The 16,806-nt window shown below is 42.0% G+C and overlaps 1 protein-coding gene across 1 annotated transcript in view; it reads right to left on the minus strand.

Annotated features, from left to right (window-relative positions):
• The window catches only part of EXOC4 (exocyst complex component 4), an 816,876-nt gene that overhangs the window by 235,717 nt on the left and 564,353 nt on the right, over positions 1 to 16,806 (minus strand). The gene's annotated exons all lie outside the window — the stretch shown is intronic.

Here is a 16,806-nt window from a genome sequence, read left to right on the forward strand (position 1 = left end):
GCCAAAGCCTCTGTGGTGTGGATCACACAAACTAATCACACAGTTTGTGTGTATCACAACGAAACTGTGGAAAATTCTTCAAGAGATGGGGAATACCTGACCACCTGACGTGTCTCCTGAGAAATCTGTATGCAGGTCAAGAAGCAACAGTTAGAACCAGACATGGAGCAACGCATTGGTTCCAAATAGGGAAAGGAGTACGTCAAGGCTGTATATTGTCACCTAACTTATTTAACTTATATGCAGAGTACATCATGTGAAATGCCAGGCTGGCTGAAGCACAAGCTGGAATCAAGACTTCTGGGAGAAATATCAATGACATCAGATATGCAGATGACACCACCCTTATGGCAGAAAGCAAAGAGGAACAAAAGAGCCTCTTGATCAAAGTGAAAGAGGAGAGTAAAAAAGCTGGCTTAATACTCAACATTCAAAAAACTAAGATCATGGCATCTAGTCCCATTGCTTCATGGCAAATAGATGGAGAAACAATGGAAATAGTGACAGACTTTAATTTCTAGGGCTCCAAAATCACTGCAGATGGTGACTGCAGCCATAATATTAAAGATGCTTGCTCTTTAGAAGAAAATCTATGACCAACATGGACAGCATATTAAAAAGCAGAGATATTACTTTGCTGACAAAGGTCCATCCAGTCAAAGCTATGATTTTTCCAGTAGTCATGTATGGATGTGACAGTTGGACCACAAAGCAGGCTGAGAGCCAAAGAATTGATGCTTTTGATCTGTGGCCTTGGAGAAGACTCTTGAGAGCCCCTTGGACTGCAGGGAGATCCAACCAGTCCATCCTAAAAGAAATCAGTCCTGAATATTCATTGGAAGAACTATGTTGAAGCTGAAACTCCAATACTTTGGCCACCTGATGCGAAGAACTGACTCATTGGCAATGACCCTGATGCTGGGAAAAATGACGGCAGAGCGAGAAGGAGATGACAGAGGATCAGATTGTTGGATGAGATTGCTGGATGGCATCACCCACTTGATGGACATGAGTTTGAGCAAGCTCTGGGAGCTGGTGATGTACACAGAAGCCGGGTGTGCTACAGTCCATGGGATGGCAAAGGGTTGGACACAGCTGAGCGACTGAACTGAACTGGAATCATTTTAAAATAGAACTTAAGAGTAAATTTAAGCATATTTACTTTTGCCTTTGTCTTAGATTCAACAATTTACTGATAGTATTCCTACATCTATTAGAGCACTTACCACGCAAAGTACTTGCTTATTTGTGAGTCTGTCCTCACCACCACCCAAAACCCCATCCACTAGCACAACTTCTATACACAGTTAAAAACAATACCCAACTGATCTGAAAACTTATAACCATATAAAAATCTGTATGTGGAGGTTTACAGCAGCTTTATCTGTAATGGGAGCAACCAAGATATCCTTCAATAGGTGAATGAATAAACAAACTGCTATTTCTATATCATATACCACATCCATAATCCATACCATGGACTATTATTCAGTGATCAAAAGCAATGAGCTGTCAAGCCACAAATCAATCTTTCAGAGAGTGCTAATTTAAAGGAGCCAGTCTGGAAAAGCTAAATACTGCATGACTCCAATTATATGATTTCTGGAAAGTGCAAAACTCTAGAGACAATAAAGTGACTGGTGACTGTCAAAGGCATGGGGAGGAGAGGAGACAAAGGCTGAACAGATGAAGGACAGGGAATTTGGCGGATGTGGGTAAAAATCATTTTATGTGATACTTCAATGGTAAATACATGACATTATGCATTTATCAAAACCCACAGAACTTATAATACACCTTAATATATACAAATTAAAATTCATTTAGGAGGTTAAAGTATCCTACAATACCTTGATTTAATGACATACAGAATATGATAAAACCATCTAACTATATCACAAATGTATAAAATAACCCCCTTGAAAGGAAAGTGAGAGAAAAAGGTGCTAGCCCAAGTAATTCTGGAAATTAGTAAAGTCTATATAACTAAAGGCAGGAGAAATTATATATAAGGACTATGGTGAGTTGAATAAAGTTGTTTTTCACAGGGCGTGGGTTATCAACTCTGATATTGCTATGCATGGAGGCTGGAATTGAACAGTTAGGGACATGGATTACAGGCGGTCAGAGGTTCCTTCACTGTTGGAGAGGAAGGTAACAGATAAGCAAGAAGAGGTTAGAATGATCCATGCGGCAATGCATTTGAGGCAGAGACGTCAGTCAGTTTTAGCTCAATAAGTAAAGGGGCCGCGTACAGAAATACAGAGAGATATGAATATATACACGAGTTAGCATACACATGTATTTCCTTTCTCTGTGGACTGAGAGGACAGACATAATGACACCCAAGTAAAAATAATCATATCAATCCCCAGATCTTGGTCGGCAATTCTATTTTCTCTAATAACAGGAACTGGAGCTTCTGGGAAAAATGGCTGATCCTAGGACTGGGGCAAGAAATACAAAGATGGAGCTCACAGCATCTTGGAGTGCCAGAAAATAAGTGCTTTAAAAAAAAATCACAAGGGTGATGATACAGGAGCCTCCAATGGCCAAAGCTGGAATTTAAAAACAGAAAACAAAGACAGTATTGGATTTTAACCCACTGTATGCAATAAAAAATCCATGAGTTCATACTGACATAAATGATCGAATAAATATAAAAATGGGAGAGAAGGGACACATCTTGCAGGTAGAAGCCTTCCCCATCATTTATGCAGATACTCTATTTTCACAGAAGTGGAGCATAAATCCTCACTATTTTTTCTCCCCACTCGAGTGTGTCTGCTGTGCATAATGAATTCCTTCCAAAGAGTAAACTATGGAAAGGGGCAGGGGGACTCTCTAATGGAGAAATCTGAGCCTCAGCAAGGAGAGCAAGGTTAACACTGACAGTGATGAATCAAGCCGACAGTATACATACTTGATGTGACATGATGAGAAATACGCTTTACCTCTGCGGTCTTCCCCCCACAAACACATACCCCTCGTCCAATCATGAGAAAAACACCAGACTAGTCCATATTGTAGGACATGCTGCAACATGCCTAACCTGCCGTCAGGGCCATTTCAAAAAGGAAAGTCTGAGAAACTGTCATATCCGGGAGGAGCCTAAAGAGACAGAACTAAACATAATGTGATATCTTGGATGGGACCTGGGAACAGAGGACATCAGGTGAAAGACAAGGCAATTTGAATAAAGTGTGGATTTTAATTAACACGAGTGTATCAATATTGGTTCATTAATTGCAACCAACTCACCATATGAATATAATATACTAATAAAAGGGGGCAACTGAGTGCGGGGTGTAAGGGAAGTGTGCCATCTTTGCCACTTCTCTATAAATCTCGGACTTTTCTAAAATAAAATGTTTATTTAAAGAACCATAAAATTTAGAGCTCCTTTCCTTGGCAAACAACATAGGTTTGCTTCTGTACACCCTTTACCTAACTAAGCTCGAGGCCATCCTTGAGCATAATTGTTCAAGGCAATTTCTATTTTGGCAATTTCTATTTTATTCATTCACCCAATGAGAGCCTACTATGTGTTAGAGATTTCTTTTGGCTCCAAAGCAAAACTTTGAAAGGATGGAAGGACAGATATGTCTTGCTCAAGAGGTATGAAATTCATGTACCAACTAGCCATCTCTCAGTCAGGCAAGCTGCTCATTCTGGACCCAGCCTTGGAAGCTACGGGCAAACACAGCAAGCAAGGTCATCAGAGCACTTCTGCAAGCACCTGATAGGCAGCCTTGACCTTGGAACAACCAAGAGGAGAACAAATTAAAAAATGCTTTGTGGAATAAAAAGGAAGAAGCAATTAAGCTCCTGTGGTTGCAATGGGGCAAAGAGAAGTAGCGTGGGTCCGGTGAGGAGAGCACAGAATAGCTCTCATTGAAGTGCAGTTATCTGAACTTGACTTTGTAGCTATTTGCAAGTGAATACTCAGGGTATTCTGGACTCCAAAGATATGACCATCCATCATGGGAATAGTTATAACTATGGAGGGAAAAAAGGCAGATAAAAATGAGGAAAAAAAGAAAGGGAAACTAGAAGCCTAGATGGATTCTTTTTTTCTCCTCAAAAGACGATTTCCAATATGTACAATCCAAAAAGGACATAATGACATAGATAACCTGTTAATGAGTTAGCTGCATGTTGCCTTTTCCCCAAAGCAGGGCTTTAACTGACAGAGCTCCTGTGTGTCTGAAAAAGGTAATAAGGGAGAAATGTACAGCTTAATCTTTAAACAAATATGAACACGCTGCAGCCAAGCGGCTGCTCTTGTGGACAGACGTGATGAAGGACACGACACCATCCAGTGGCTACCATTTGAGGGCTCGGTGAGAAAAACCTGATGACGATTAACGAGCACAATACTTATCCCAGATAGTAAACCCATCTGGGGTGTTTGCCCAATCACAACAATCAATCAAAAGAATGACTTCAAATCCGAGCAAAAGGTTGGGGTTCACCGAACCTCAGGTAGCTGTGAGGTTACCACCAGAAGCTTCTGTCTGAGAGAGAAACACTCATTGGAAACCATCTTCCTCTCTGGGTTGGATTACTGGACTCCCATCTTGGCTGGCCCTTCTGATCCCAGGCTCTTTGTCTCTTATCTTTTTGCTTTGTTTTTAACTATTTATAACACAGTGCATTGAGATAAAATAAAAGAGGAAACCACACTCACATGGTACCAGTGTACTGACTACACAGAGTACCTAATAATCAGAGAGAAAAACTACTTTGTCAGCTTATCACATTGGTTAAACAAGATGGTTTTCTGGGGCACAGCTATTATCAAGTAAAATCTACAAAGAGAATTACATATCTCTGGGACACAGAGAACTAAATTCCCATTCTGTGTTCCCTGAGTTTGAAATGTCTCTGCCCAGCAGATCAAGTGAATTTCTAGGCCTTGGGTGCCTTCTAATCTCACCTGTGAATTGCCCAAGCCCACTCTCTCTTAAGAGAGCACCCATTAAAGAATACCCTTCCAGGCTGTTACAAAGGGAACAGTTCAGCACAGTTTAAGACCTCCCTCCATGGGAGTTCTGCGCACTGAGAACCTTCCTTCTCACTCTCCATTCCTTCACTCACCTAGACTAATCCCACCATCTTGTGAACAGTCCCTTTGGTGTCTTCACATGTATCATTTGGCTCAAGCAATACTTCCCCTTCTCTATTTCTACATATCCTACAATGTCCAGTTCAGGACCCACCTCTTGTTTAAAGTTTCTAGAATTCTCCAGCCCTCAGCTGAGTCCTCCATTCTTTCTTATCTTTTAAATTAATTATTTTAATTGGAGACTAATTACTTGGCAATATTGTAGTGGTTTTGCCATACATTGGCACGAATCAGCCATGAGTGTACATGTGTTCCCCATCCTGAACCCCCCTCCCACCTCACTCCCTATCCCATCCGTCAGGGTCATCTCAGTGCACCAGCCCCGAGCACCCTGTCTCATGCACTGAACCTGGACTGGTGATCTGTTTCACACATGATAATATACATGTTTCAATGCTATTCTCTCAAATCATTCCACCCTCGCCCTCTCCCACAGAGTCCGAAAGTCTGTTCTTTACATTTGTGTCTCTTTTGCTGTCTCACATACAGGGTCATCATCACCATCTTTCTCTTAAACTGCAAATCTGCTGAACCATCACCTTCAGTGTTCAGGTACCCATGGTCCTCTGCTGCCCTCACATTTATAGGCGTGAGGAATTCTGATTCCCCAACTAAACCGGAAGACCCTGAGAAGTGGGAGTCGGGCTTTAAATTTCTTTTGTATATCCTCATCTCCTTGTCCAGTGATAGCACAAAGGAGGTGTGTAGTGAGTAATCCTTTAGTTTTATCAGAATTTCACCAGTGGAAATTAACCAGCTGTGTCGTGTCACTCTTGTTATATTTGATGCGTCAGATTTTCACCAGCCCATCTTAGGGCGTCTAAGCTAAGACAAAGCACACGCTAGGTTGTGAGCAGGACAGGATCCTTGAAAAGCATGAAGAAAAACATCTACTCTATTTGAACAGTTCATCCTAAAGCGCCGTTTAACTTTCAAGCTGAGGCAGTCTTCTTCCTCTTCCTTGGCTCACTAGAACATCTCTAAGCCAGAGCTGCTCTATCCAGACAGGGCAAAAATGACTTAGGGTAAGGACCCAAAGATTCCCCAAGAGCAGCAGTTCTCTGTCTATGCTCATCCGGCTTCCACCAGTCATTGTGCCAGGTCAGCAATCCTGCTGCTCACAAGGACGATAACGATCATCTGCTTGGGCTGTCAAGCCAGTCTTTTCTCCCTTCCTGCTATCTCTCGATGGGATGTTCTTCCTCTTCTCCAGTGTTTAAGGAAGAGAAATACATCTGAAGATGCCTTTGTTAGCAAGTAAAGTCAAATCTATTTTGGGCAAAGACAGCTCTCTAAAGATCTGAACGACAGAGTGTTAACGCAGTTCAGTCCCGTCAGCAGATCTGTCACTAGTCATTACCTTCTCTCCTGCTTATCCACCAAGGAGTGGGCCGAGGCAAGATCCGGACAGACAGCAGCCAATCAAATGTCTCAAAATACTTACCCCAAATAAGCCCTGTTACATAGCACAGTCTAGGTGAAGACCAAGATGGCCATCAGTGGGCCTGCCTTTACTTAGAAAGCAAATTCAGAATCCTCCTTTAAAACCCAGGGCTTATCCCTATATTGATGTCATTCTGAAACAGCCTGGTGCTCAAGCAAGTTTCTCAGTACCAAGCAAAGCTGGTAAACAAGTGTCATTGGCTGTAATTACTTTCTCATTCAGCAGCCCCTCATGACTCCTCCAGCCCTGTGGATAAGCCCTTCCCAGCCTCTGTGTTATACACTGACCTCATAACCCAGATACAAGAAATGAATTCTGGGAAAGTTGCATCTAAATTAAAATCTGTCCCAAACACATTCTGATAATTGATGGAATGCTGGAGAAAACAGTTGTATTTTTAACTGACTTCAAAAAAGAACAACTTCATATCATTAATGATTTTTATACAATGCATTGGGTTGGCTGCAGATGATTTTCTGCAGACAGAAGAAAAATGATATCTTTATTTCTAGCCCCTCTTGGTTTTCTCCAAATGGCTCACTGGCTATACTGTATAAAGTTAGTTTAAATATATGAGTATTTACACACACACACACCCCTTTCTCCCATCTAGTTAACCGGGGACTTTCTATGAAAACCAGCCAAATGGACAACAAGGTCCTATTTCTTCTTCAGCCAGAGATAAGACTACAAAGACATTTATAAAAAGTTGAAGTTGATCACATGATGTGCCTATCCTGCATGTTTATAAAAACCATCTCTCATTTGCTCACTTCATATCCTTTTTCATCAGGAGTTTTAAGGGCAAATTCCCTGGTAGTATCATTCAATAAAGGCAGTCTATTCAATAAAGGCAATCTATAAGTAATAGATAAATAACAAGCATGGGTTGGTCAATTTCCTGTTCCATGACACTATTTTAAGGAAACATCTGGATGGATACTTTTAGAAACTGAACAGTTAACACAAAGCAACTACTTTCTCACTTAATATATTTCTTTTTATGTTCAGATTTTCTAAGTAAGATATTAAAAAAATCTGTGAACAACATCACGGTAAAGTGCTCAGGAATGACTGGGAATTCATTTCTAGAATGACTGAAAAAGAATTCAAATCTATCAGGTTTGGTTACGCTATGGAACAAATTCAGAAAAGTGCTAAATGTAAAATCTGGATAGTGAGCTATGGGTGGTTTTCTTTCTTTTTCAGTCTTTTTAGGTTTCAAATATTTTCATGATAAACTCTGGGGGGAAAATAACCAGGTTCTTATATTGGTTGTCCAATCATCTATAAAACAAACTGTTGGCAAAACTTAGTGAAGCCTCTCATTTAATAGGAAATATTTTTCATTTCTGTAGGTGTTTTCTTAGCATCATTTCCTTTAATGCTAATGGATTTTCTGAATGATCATGTGGGTGTGTGGAGCAATAACGACAATTATGAGACAACTCAATACGTAGAGCAGTTCACAAAGCCCTGCCGAATACACGATCTTGCTGTATTCCTCACCTTAATCTTACGAGGTGGTTTAGGCCAGTATCATTCTCATAGAGAAATGTGAAGCTGAGGGACGATAAGTGGCTTGGGCTTGTCTAAGGTCACTGGACTGACAGGGAGACCGGATCCCCATTTTAAATGCTTTTTCTACCATGCCATGGTGGAATTTCTGTGAGTTATTTTCCTGAATGGCTATGAAGAATCACAACAAAAATTCTACAACAAATAAAATGCTTTAAACTATTAACAAAATTAATCATACAAAAATAGCACAACTTGATAAGAAAATCTGAAGACACACCCAAAGTCCACATCAGTATTGAAAGATGTAATTTGCTCAGCTGTCTCAGAAGTGGACAGGGGAGTGTTGAAAGCCACAGTGACAATCTGAACAATCAAAAAGAACAAAGGAATCTTGTAGCCCATCTTCCCAGATAAAACCTGAAGCAGCCACTAGTGGTTCGTTACTTGAGGCCTTCATGCATCATGAAGGGTCTAAATAATATTGTTGGTGAGTATTTTATTTTACTTTTATTTTACCTTTATCAAAGGAAAATGTGAAGTTACTATTTAAGTCAGTATTTCTTTAGGTTTAGGTTTAGGTAAACACCGAAGAATCAAATTAGGCCTCAAGGCATCTTGGTTCTGAGACTTATTTTTAGCACAGTGAGACCATTAGCACCACCTCTCCAAGCTTACAGGGGAGAAGAAAAAAAAAAAATTGATCAGCTCTCTTTTCCACTTAATGATTTCCATGATGACTTCCAGCAGACCTTAAATGGGACTAATCTATTTAGGCTAATAAAAACTAAATCTATTCTGTACCATGGAGTAGAGTGGCAACAACTGGCTGTAATGCAAACACCACTCAAATCCAACATTGTTCACATTAACATAATTTGATATGATGAAAACAATATGCTACTTCTGCTGGCCACACTTCCCTGGGAAACCAACAAGAGGTTACTGGCAGCACCTTGACTTAGCCGGGGAGATAATAGGCTTGGGCATCAGTGTAATTATCTCTGGCAAATCATTATACTGTAAGCAGCTGTGTCCACTAACCTTCAATAAAGCTTAACTAGAGCTCCAGCAATCACCAAAAACTTTCATTTGGAACCTTGCTGACATCTAGAATTTAGACCATTCTGGCCCTACTGCCTTAACACATTACTTCTATACTGCTTCCTGCCAGAGGGTTTTCTAGGAAAATATGGCAAGTTGAATATGTTGCATTCTATATAGACTGCTTCCAATTATTAGCTGTGGTGAGTTGAATAGTGTCCTGCCAACATTCCACAGGCAACCTCAGAATGTGACCTTAGTCGCAAATAGGGTCTTTGTGGATATAAACATGGTAAGGGTTGAGGTGAGGTCATGGCTGGATTAAGGTGTGCCCTAAATTCAATGAGAGTGTCCTGAGAAGAAATAGAAAAGGAAAAATGGAGATTGCGGGAGAATCATATTAAGATGGAAGCAGGGCTCAGAATTATGCTCCCCAAAGCCAAAAAAGGCCAGGACCACCAGAAGATGGAAGAAGCAAGGAAGGGTCCTCCTTCAGAGCCTTTGAAGGGAATGTGGCCTCTGGCCTCCAGAACTATGAGTCCATCAATTTCTATTTTTTAAACCACCAAGTTTGTGGTAATTTGTTATACTTGCCCTGGGAAATGAACATACTAGCTTTAATGATCATAAATATTGCATGCTGTTTCTGCTGCTAACAAATGATCAGTGGGCAAATCCAGGAAAAAGCGGAAGGAAGTGAAACAATACCGTCTCCTGCTGTCACGCTAAGGTAATGGGAAGAAGGAAACACGAGTTACTAGCTGGGTGAGGGAGCACAGAGAACAGGAGCGAGTAAACAGCAAGTTAGTGATGAGAGGAGTTGCAGGCTGAAATCTACAAAGAAACAACAGGACTGGTGAGGCATGGTCAGTAGAAGTCAAAAGGCTATGAAGTTGAGAGTTAAGCTGTGGACAGGCATCAGAGTGGCCAAGGCTGAAGTCCAGGCATCTGTGACTGGAAAAGGAAGGAGGCATGTTTTTTACAACCATTATTCCATCCAAACCCTAAAAATGATGTCTGTGTTCCTAGGACACATATTTTATTATTCTTATTTTATAGAGCAGGGAATAGGCATGGAGAGGTGAGCAACTTGGTCCTGATCACAAAAGTATCCACTGAAACATCTGGGACTTAAATCTATTTGTATCTGATCCCAAGTCTTATTTATCAAGCTTGATGCAAAGTGTCCAACAGATCCTTTGTTACAAAACTGACTGAAAGAAAGAATCCCTTATTTATAACATTTCTGTACTTCCTCTCAGGGCAGTAATTGATTCTATGGAGTAGAAAGATGCAGGCCAGTGACAAGTGATGCTAATACTGTCTGTATATGTTGGAATCATCTGGACAGCTCATAACACCTGGATGCCCAGACCTCACCCCTGATCTACTGAACCGTATCTCTGGAATGCAATCTTACCCCGATCAACTGAACCAACTCCCTGGGTGTGTTCAGAAAGCTCTTGGGTGAGTCTAATGAGAATTGTTACTGATACCCACATACCCCACCAGGCAGCAGTGGGGAGCTCAGAAGGATGAGGAAGAGAAGAATGTAGGGTTTGCAGGCTGCCTCTAACTATCTCACTTTTCAGAAGGGCTCTGACACACACTGGGGCAATGAGGAAAATGAAAGTGTGCTTTAAATGTTTGAATATTGCTTCAACTTTTTCACTCGCACAGTTTATGGTTTTTTTCTCCAGTGAACGCGGGAATGTAAGCCTCGGCTTTAGGAAAGCTGTCCTTGTCTCACATTGCTCAACACGAGCCAGGAAACGTACACTCAGCCTGTGTCTGGAAAGAACTCTGCAACATTCAGCCATGTGCTAGACTAGGAAGCAGCTTCTGCTGCCGCTGCAAATATTGTTTTTACAAATTTGGCGTCTGTATGAAACCAAGCTGAATCATTTTTTTGAAGTAACTACTGTTGTTTGCCGCAGTGCTAGAAGCCCACATCATTAGAGCCCCACTGCCTAGTCTCCAGCTGGAAATGCTGGTACTATGTAAGACAATGCTTCTAAAACTTCCACCTCTATTAATGACCAAGAGGGCTGCTCAGACCAGAGATTCCTGAGCTCCACTCTGGAGCACAGCTGAGGCTGAGGAATCTGCATTTCTCACAAGCTCAGGTGATACTGGGGTTGCACAGAGTCGGAAATGACTGAAGCGACTTAGCAGCAGCAGCAGCAGCGGGTGATATGATGCACCAGTCCATGGACCACGTTTCACGTTGCTCTCGTACAAGGAGTATGTGTGTGCTCAGTCACTCAGTTGTGTCCAACTCTGTGCGACCCTATGGACTGTAGCCCACCAGGCTCCTCTGACCATGGGATTCTCCAGGCAAGAATACTGGAGTGGGTTGCCATTTCCTACTCCAGGGGATCTTCCTGACCAGGGATCAAACCCTCATCTCCTACGGTGGCAGGCGTATTCTTCACCACTGAGCCACTAGGGAAGCTGTGCTCCTCAAAATCTAATGTAAGCACAAATCACCTGGGGATGCCATACATATGCATATTCTGGCTCAGAGGTCTTGCGTTCTTGTCCACAGGTCCCTCTCTAAGTAACAAGGACACCAGGTATTCCACTGGCGGGAGGGTGGAGGTGAACCTTTACCTGTATCTTTTGTTCACACCGAAACATGTCCATTCAGCTGTGTGATAGTTAAGGGAGAAAAACCTAAGCATTAGTCTCCTCTCCCCTTTTCTGGATGGAGACACTAAAGAGGAATAAATCAAATTACATCCCCAAACCAAGGACAAGTTAGGGAACAGAGAGAATGTTTCCTTATGTCTGATGAGTGAACAGTTGGTTGATTGCTGTGATATATAAGGCATGAAGGGGTATCCACTTCAAACAATCAACTGTTTCCATAGCTCTATGTCTGGAATGCCAGAAGATCTGAGTCAGGAGAAATGAGGAATTTCTCTTAATGGATTTCTTTCATTTGAGTCAGCATGCTTTGCCTTGCAATGGATGGAGGCCACTCTGCAGAAAAAGTGATGGTAACAGAGGACTGACTCTCATGGTAAGAGCATGAAGCATAGTCTACCTGTTTCCATCTAACAGCGTTTGAGGTATAAGATCTGTGATGTTTTAATTTAAACATTGTCATGATGCTGGGAAAGACTGAGGGCAGGAGAAGGGGACGACAGAGGATGAGATGGTTGGATGGCAACACCGGCTCAACAGACATGAGTTTGGGTAAACTCCAGGAGTTGGTGATGGAGAGGGAGGCCTGACATACTGTGGTTCATGGGGTCACAAAGAGTCAGACACGACTGAGCGACTGAACTGAACTGAATGCGTCTTAAAGGCAAGACCATGAAACTTATACTGTGGGGGCAAAACCTGCATACACACACACACCCTTGTATTAATGAAGTCATCATGAGCTCATTCATTTTTATTCGTTCAGCCATTTATTCAATAATGTCTTCTCTACAGCAGCCAAGGCTGTAGGAGCTGTGCATCAAGGAGAGAAGCACCTGCAACAAATATCCAAGCTAGTCCATCCATTGGAAAAAGGCTTAGACAACTGAGGTAAGGAAGATGGTTGGCTTTACACTTTTACTTCCCTGTAGGCAATCCATACATGGGTTTAGAGTAGTGCATCTCTGGCTACAAGGAGAATCTGGTTCCAAACTCTCCCCCTGTGCTCCCACTCTGCTGCAGATAGATACTTTTATAAATAACAATGAATTACTAGAAAAAAATGAAAATTGAAACACCCAGGGATAAAAACACAAGTTCCAATCTTTTACTATTAGGTTCAACTGACAATGTCAAATTGCTTTAAAAAAAAAAAAAAAACGGCTTAATGTTGACTATCAAATTCTGCCCATCTCACAGCAGATTGCTAACAAACAGCTTGGCTTCCTGGGTGGCCCAGTGGTACCATACTACCTACAATTCAGAGACATGGGTTCGATCCCTGGTCCAGAAAGATTCTCTGGAGTAGGAAATGGCAACCCTCTCCAGTATTCTTGTCTGGAAAATTCCATGGACAGAGGAGACTGGCCAGCTATAGTCCATGAAGTCACAAAGAGTCAGACAGTACTGAGTATGCAAATAAACAGCTTGCAGGGAAGCATTCTCTTACACTGAGTAAACCTGAGTTAGAACATGGGTTCCAGGGTTAGGTCACCTGGGTTTGAATTACAGTTTTATTGATGCTAGCTAAATGACTTTGGGCAAATTATTTAATTTCACTGTTTCTCAGTTTCCTCCCCACAATAAGAATGCCACCTTCACAAAGCTGTTGTCTTCAGTTTCCTCCCCACAATAAGAATGCCACCTTCACAAAGCTCTTGTCAATGCATATAAAACATTTACAAGTCAATACACATAAAGCACTCGATAGTGTCTGGCTCATAGTAAATGCTATTAAAGTGTGAGTTGGCACCATTATTACTATTTACTATTATGACTGCTATCATTACTGCTTCTGTTACTTCTGGTACAATGCTGCTGTATCAGCGGCCAGCATCCACGCAGTTATTTCACCTATAAAATGGACCTTATAATTTCTTCCTCCCTATTTCCTTCCTTTCTTCCTTCCCATGTGCCTGGAAAGTCAAGTTACCGATGTAGAAGCGCGTGAGCAATGCGTGTGTGCTGTGTCCAACTCTCTGCAACCCCGTGCACTATATCCCGCCAGGCTCCTCTGTCCACAGGATTTTGCAGGCGAGAATGCTGGAGCGGGGTGCCATTTCCTCCTCCAGGGGTCTTCCCCACCCAGGGATCAAACCCAGGTCTCCGGAGTCTCCTGCACTCGTAGGCAGACGCTTTACTACTGAGTCACCTGGGAAGTCTATGTAAAAGGACGTTATGGCCCAAATAAACGCCCCCTTATAACCGACTGTCTACCCTGACCAAATGCCATTTCAGAGAGGAAAGGACCGAGTGTCCTGGGGTCCTCTGTGTCTGCACATCACGAAATAAACGGAAGCAGCACTGAGACAGCTGTCTGTCCACTGTCCCCCGAGAACCCCATCGGGCTGATGCTTTATGACAGTGGGTGCTGCCTCCAGGGAAAGGCACGATCCTTTCCAGTCTGTAACCAAACCACAGTGAGCAGGGGGAATGGCTTTGAAGGACACAGAATTCCATACTTAGCCCTCCTGCATCTTTCACACATAGAGATATTTCTCCAAGCTCTCTTCTTCACAACTGCTTTGGATTCTCAGCTACAATTACTGAGAATCACTTCTCAATTATTTTTCTTTATATTAGCTACCTATAATTAGCTGGGAATAAAAAAAATATTAAAGGGACACTGAAACACATTTAAGAAACACTGAAATCTGAGCACGAGAGAAACTGTCAGGGAACAATTTACAAGCACCAGAAAGCCAGAGACTTTCTCAAGGTGGGAAAGGAAAATAGCCTCCTCCTCATGTGCTTTCTTAACCTGACTCTGAGAATATTAAACAAACTTATTGATGTAGTCTAACTCATTTTCACTGTCAAAAATAAAGCTCTGAGGAAGAAAGGGAGAACAAAACAACCAAATAAGAAAGCAGGTATCCGGGCTCTGTAAACCTGTTTGGAGATGAATAGTTTGAATGGCTTTTAAGATTTATTCACTTACATGTAACTATCATATCTGGACAAGGTCAAAGAAAGAAAGAAGAGGTAAGGCTGGAGTTCTGAATGCAGCCTCAGAATGCAGTCATTGACTTGAAGGACAAGAGGCGTAGTAACACGTACAAATGGCTAGTGACGAGGTTAGGAGTGACTTGACAAGCACGTTGGTGGACGGCCCAGAGACGCCGTGTAGCCAGCGGTGTGTGGCCCTGACATGGCCCAGACTGTAGTCAACCAGTTAGGAGTTTTACTGTGTCTCTGTTAGTCAAGTTGAAAATCCTCATGTCTAATGAGCCAGTATCTTTAGGTCCCAGATACAGTCTGTAGGCAGTCTCTTTTATTTTCACCATACTAAGTGTATTAAAGTTGCTCTGTGCAGCATATAGCATGATACTTGAGGGATATACATGCTGAGAGGCTTTCTAATGGAGAAGAAATTAATGATATGGTCAGACATAACATAAAAGCAAACAAGTTTTTGTCACTCTCTATTTCTCATCTTCCCACTCTGACTCTGCAGTTAAGACACTCAAAACCTATTCACTGTGACCATCTATCTACCCACCCACCCACATATACATTCATCCAACAAACTCCTGAGCACATTCATTCTGCCTATGCTTTTGGAACTTAATTTCTAGTGAGAAAAGATAGGAAACCAACAAGCCTGTTGTTGTTGCTGTTCCATCACACAGCCGTGTCTAATTCTCTGTGACCCCATGGACTGCAGCACGCCAGGCCTCCCTTGTCCCCCACCATCAACAAGCCAGAAAATAAACAACTATGACTGTTGTGCAAAGAAAGACAAAAATTAAAACCTGAAAACAGTGACTAACTAGGGAAATCTATTCATGATCCTAAATGAAAACCAGAATTCCATTCAGATGATTAACGAAGAAATACTAATGAAGAGATGACTTACAGAGGCACAGGCGGCACTGGAAGAAGGAACAAGGGATGCTGAGGCTCCCAGAGACTGTAAGAGCAGAAAGCTCTCATCAAGGGCCAAGGAGAGGAAATGGTGGTGTCATGGTCCAGCGAGAGCTGGAGCCACGGAGAAAGTGTTATCTGGCAGGACCTCTCGTTATGGAGGGAGGCACCCAAGGCCAGAACTCCGGTCCAAAACGGAGAGGAAGGAGACAAGAGCTCAATCGCTCCTTCTCCTTTGACCCTCCAACTTCCTGCTCACGCTGCCTACTGGCAGAACCTGATCCTAAGTCACCTGGCATGGGAGTCTGTGTGATACATCCATAAAATGCGGCTCCAGTGTTGAGAATAAATTTGGAGGAGGGAAGATGAAAAATAACCAACGAAGGGAACCTACTTAGGCAGAGAGTCAGGAAAAGCTTCCCTGTGGAAGTGACATTTGAACTGGCACCAAGAGAAGAGGCCGGCCATGCAAAGAGCCAGTAGAAGAATGAGCCCGCAGAAGGGTGAGTGGGCACATGTCTTTGCTCTTCTCCTTGTTTTCCGTCCCACACTCAGGACAGATCCTTCACTAGGAACGCAGACTCAGACAATCGAAACGAATATCTTCCTAGATGTGTTGCTATTACTCTAGTTCTGGGGGAAATGAGTGCCTCTTGTCTATGTTCTCAAGACCATAGAAGACTCTGCTCATAAAAAAAGAGGATGCTCACACCAGGACATTTCCCTACGAGAGGGCCAGCATTTTTATCCATTCTAGTGTACAAAGAAGGAAAAATCAAGGATGACATATGTAAAAGCAGGTCAAGGAAGGCAACTAAAGCAACTATCCCATTTACCCAATTTCTCTTTGAAGAGCTCAAGTCTTCCACATTTTGACATATCCTCATATCATACAGCATATGCAAAAATGTACTATTGTGCCCATCATTCTCTTAAATGAAGAAACACTGCAAAGGTCCAATTATTATACAACACAACAATAATTAATGCATATTCATAATTGAAATTCATATTAACACAAATTTGCTTTTGGTTTTCTATTTACCTCCAAGTCACTGGCTTAAAGCATGTAAAATAAATACCTCGTCTATTAATCTGAATATCTAACAACTTGTTTTACTTCTGTTGCCCAGAAACCATCGCTTAAAATAGGGAA

Source organism: Capra hircus, chromosome 4, assembly GCF_001704415.2.
Source record: "Capra hircus breed San Clemente chromosome 4, ASM170441v1, whole genome shotgun sequence".
NCBI lineage: Eukaryota > Metazoa > Chordata > Mammalia > Artiodactyla > Bovidae > Capra > Capra hircus.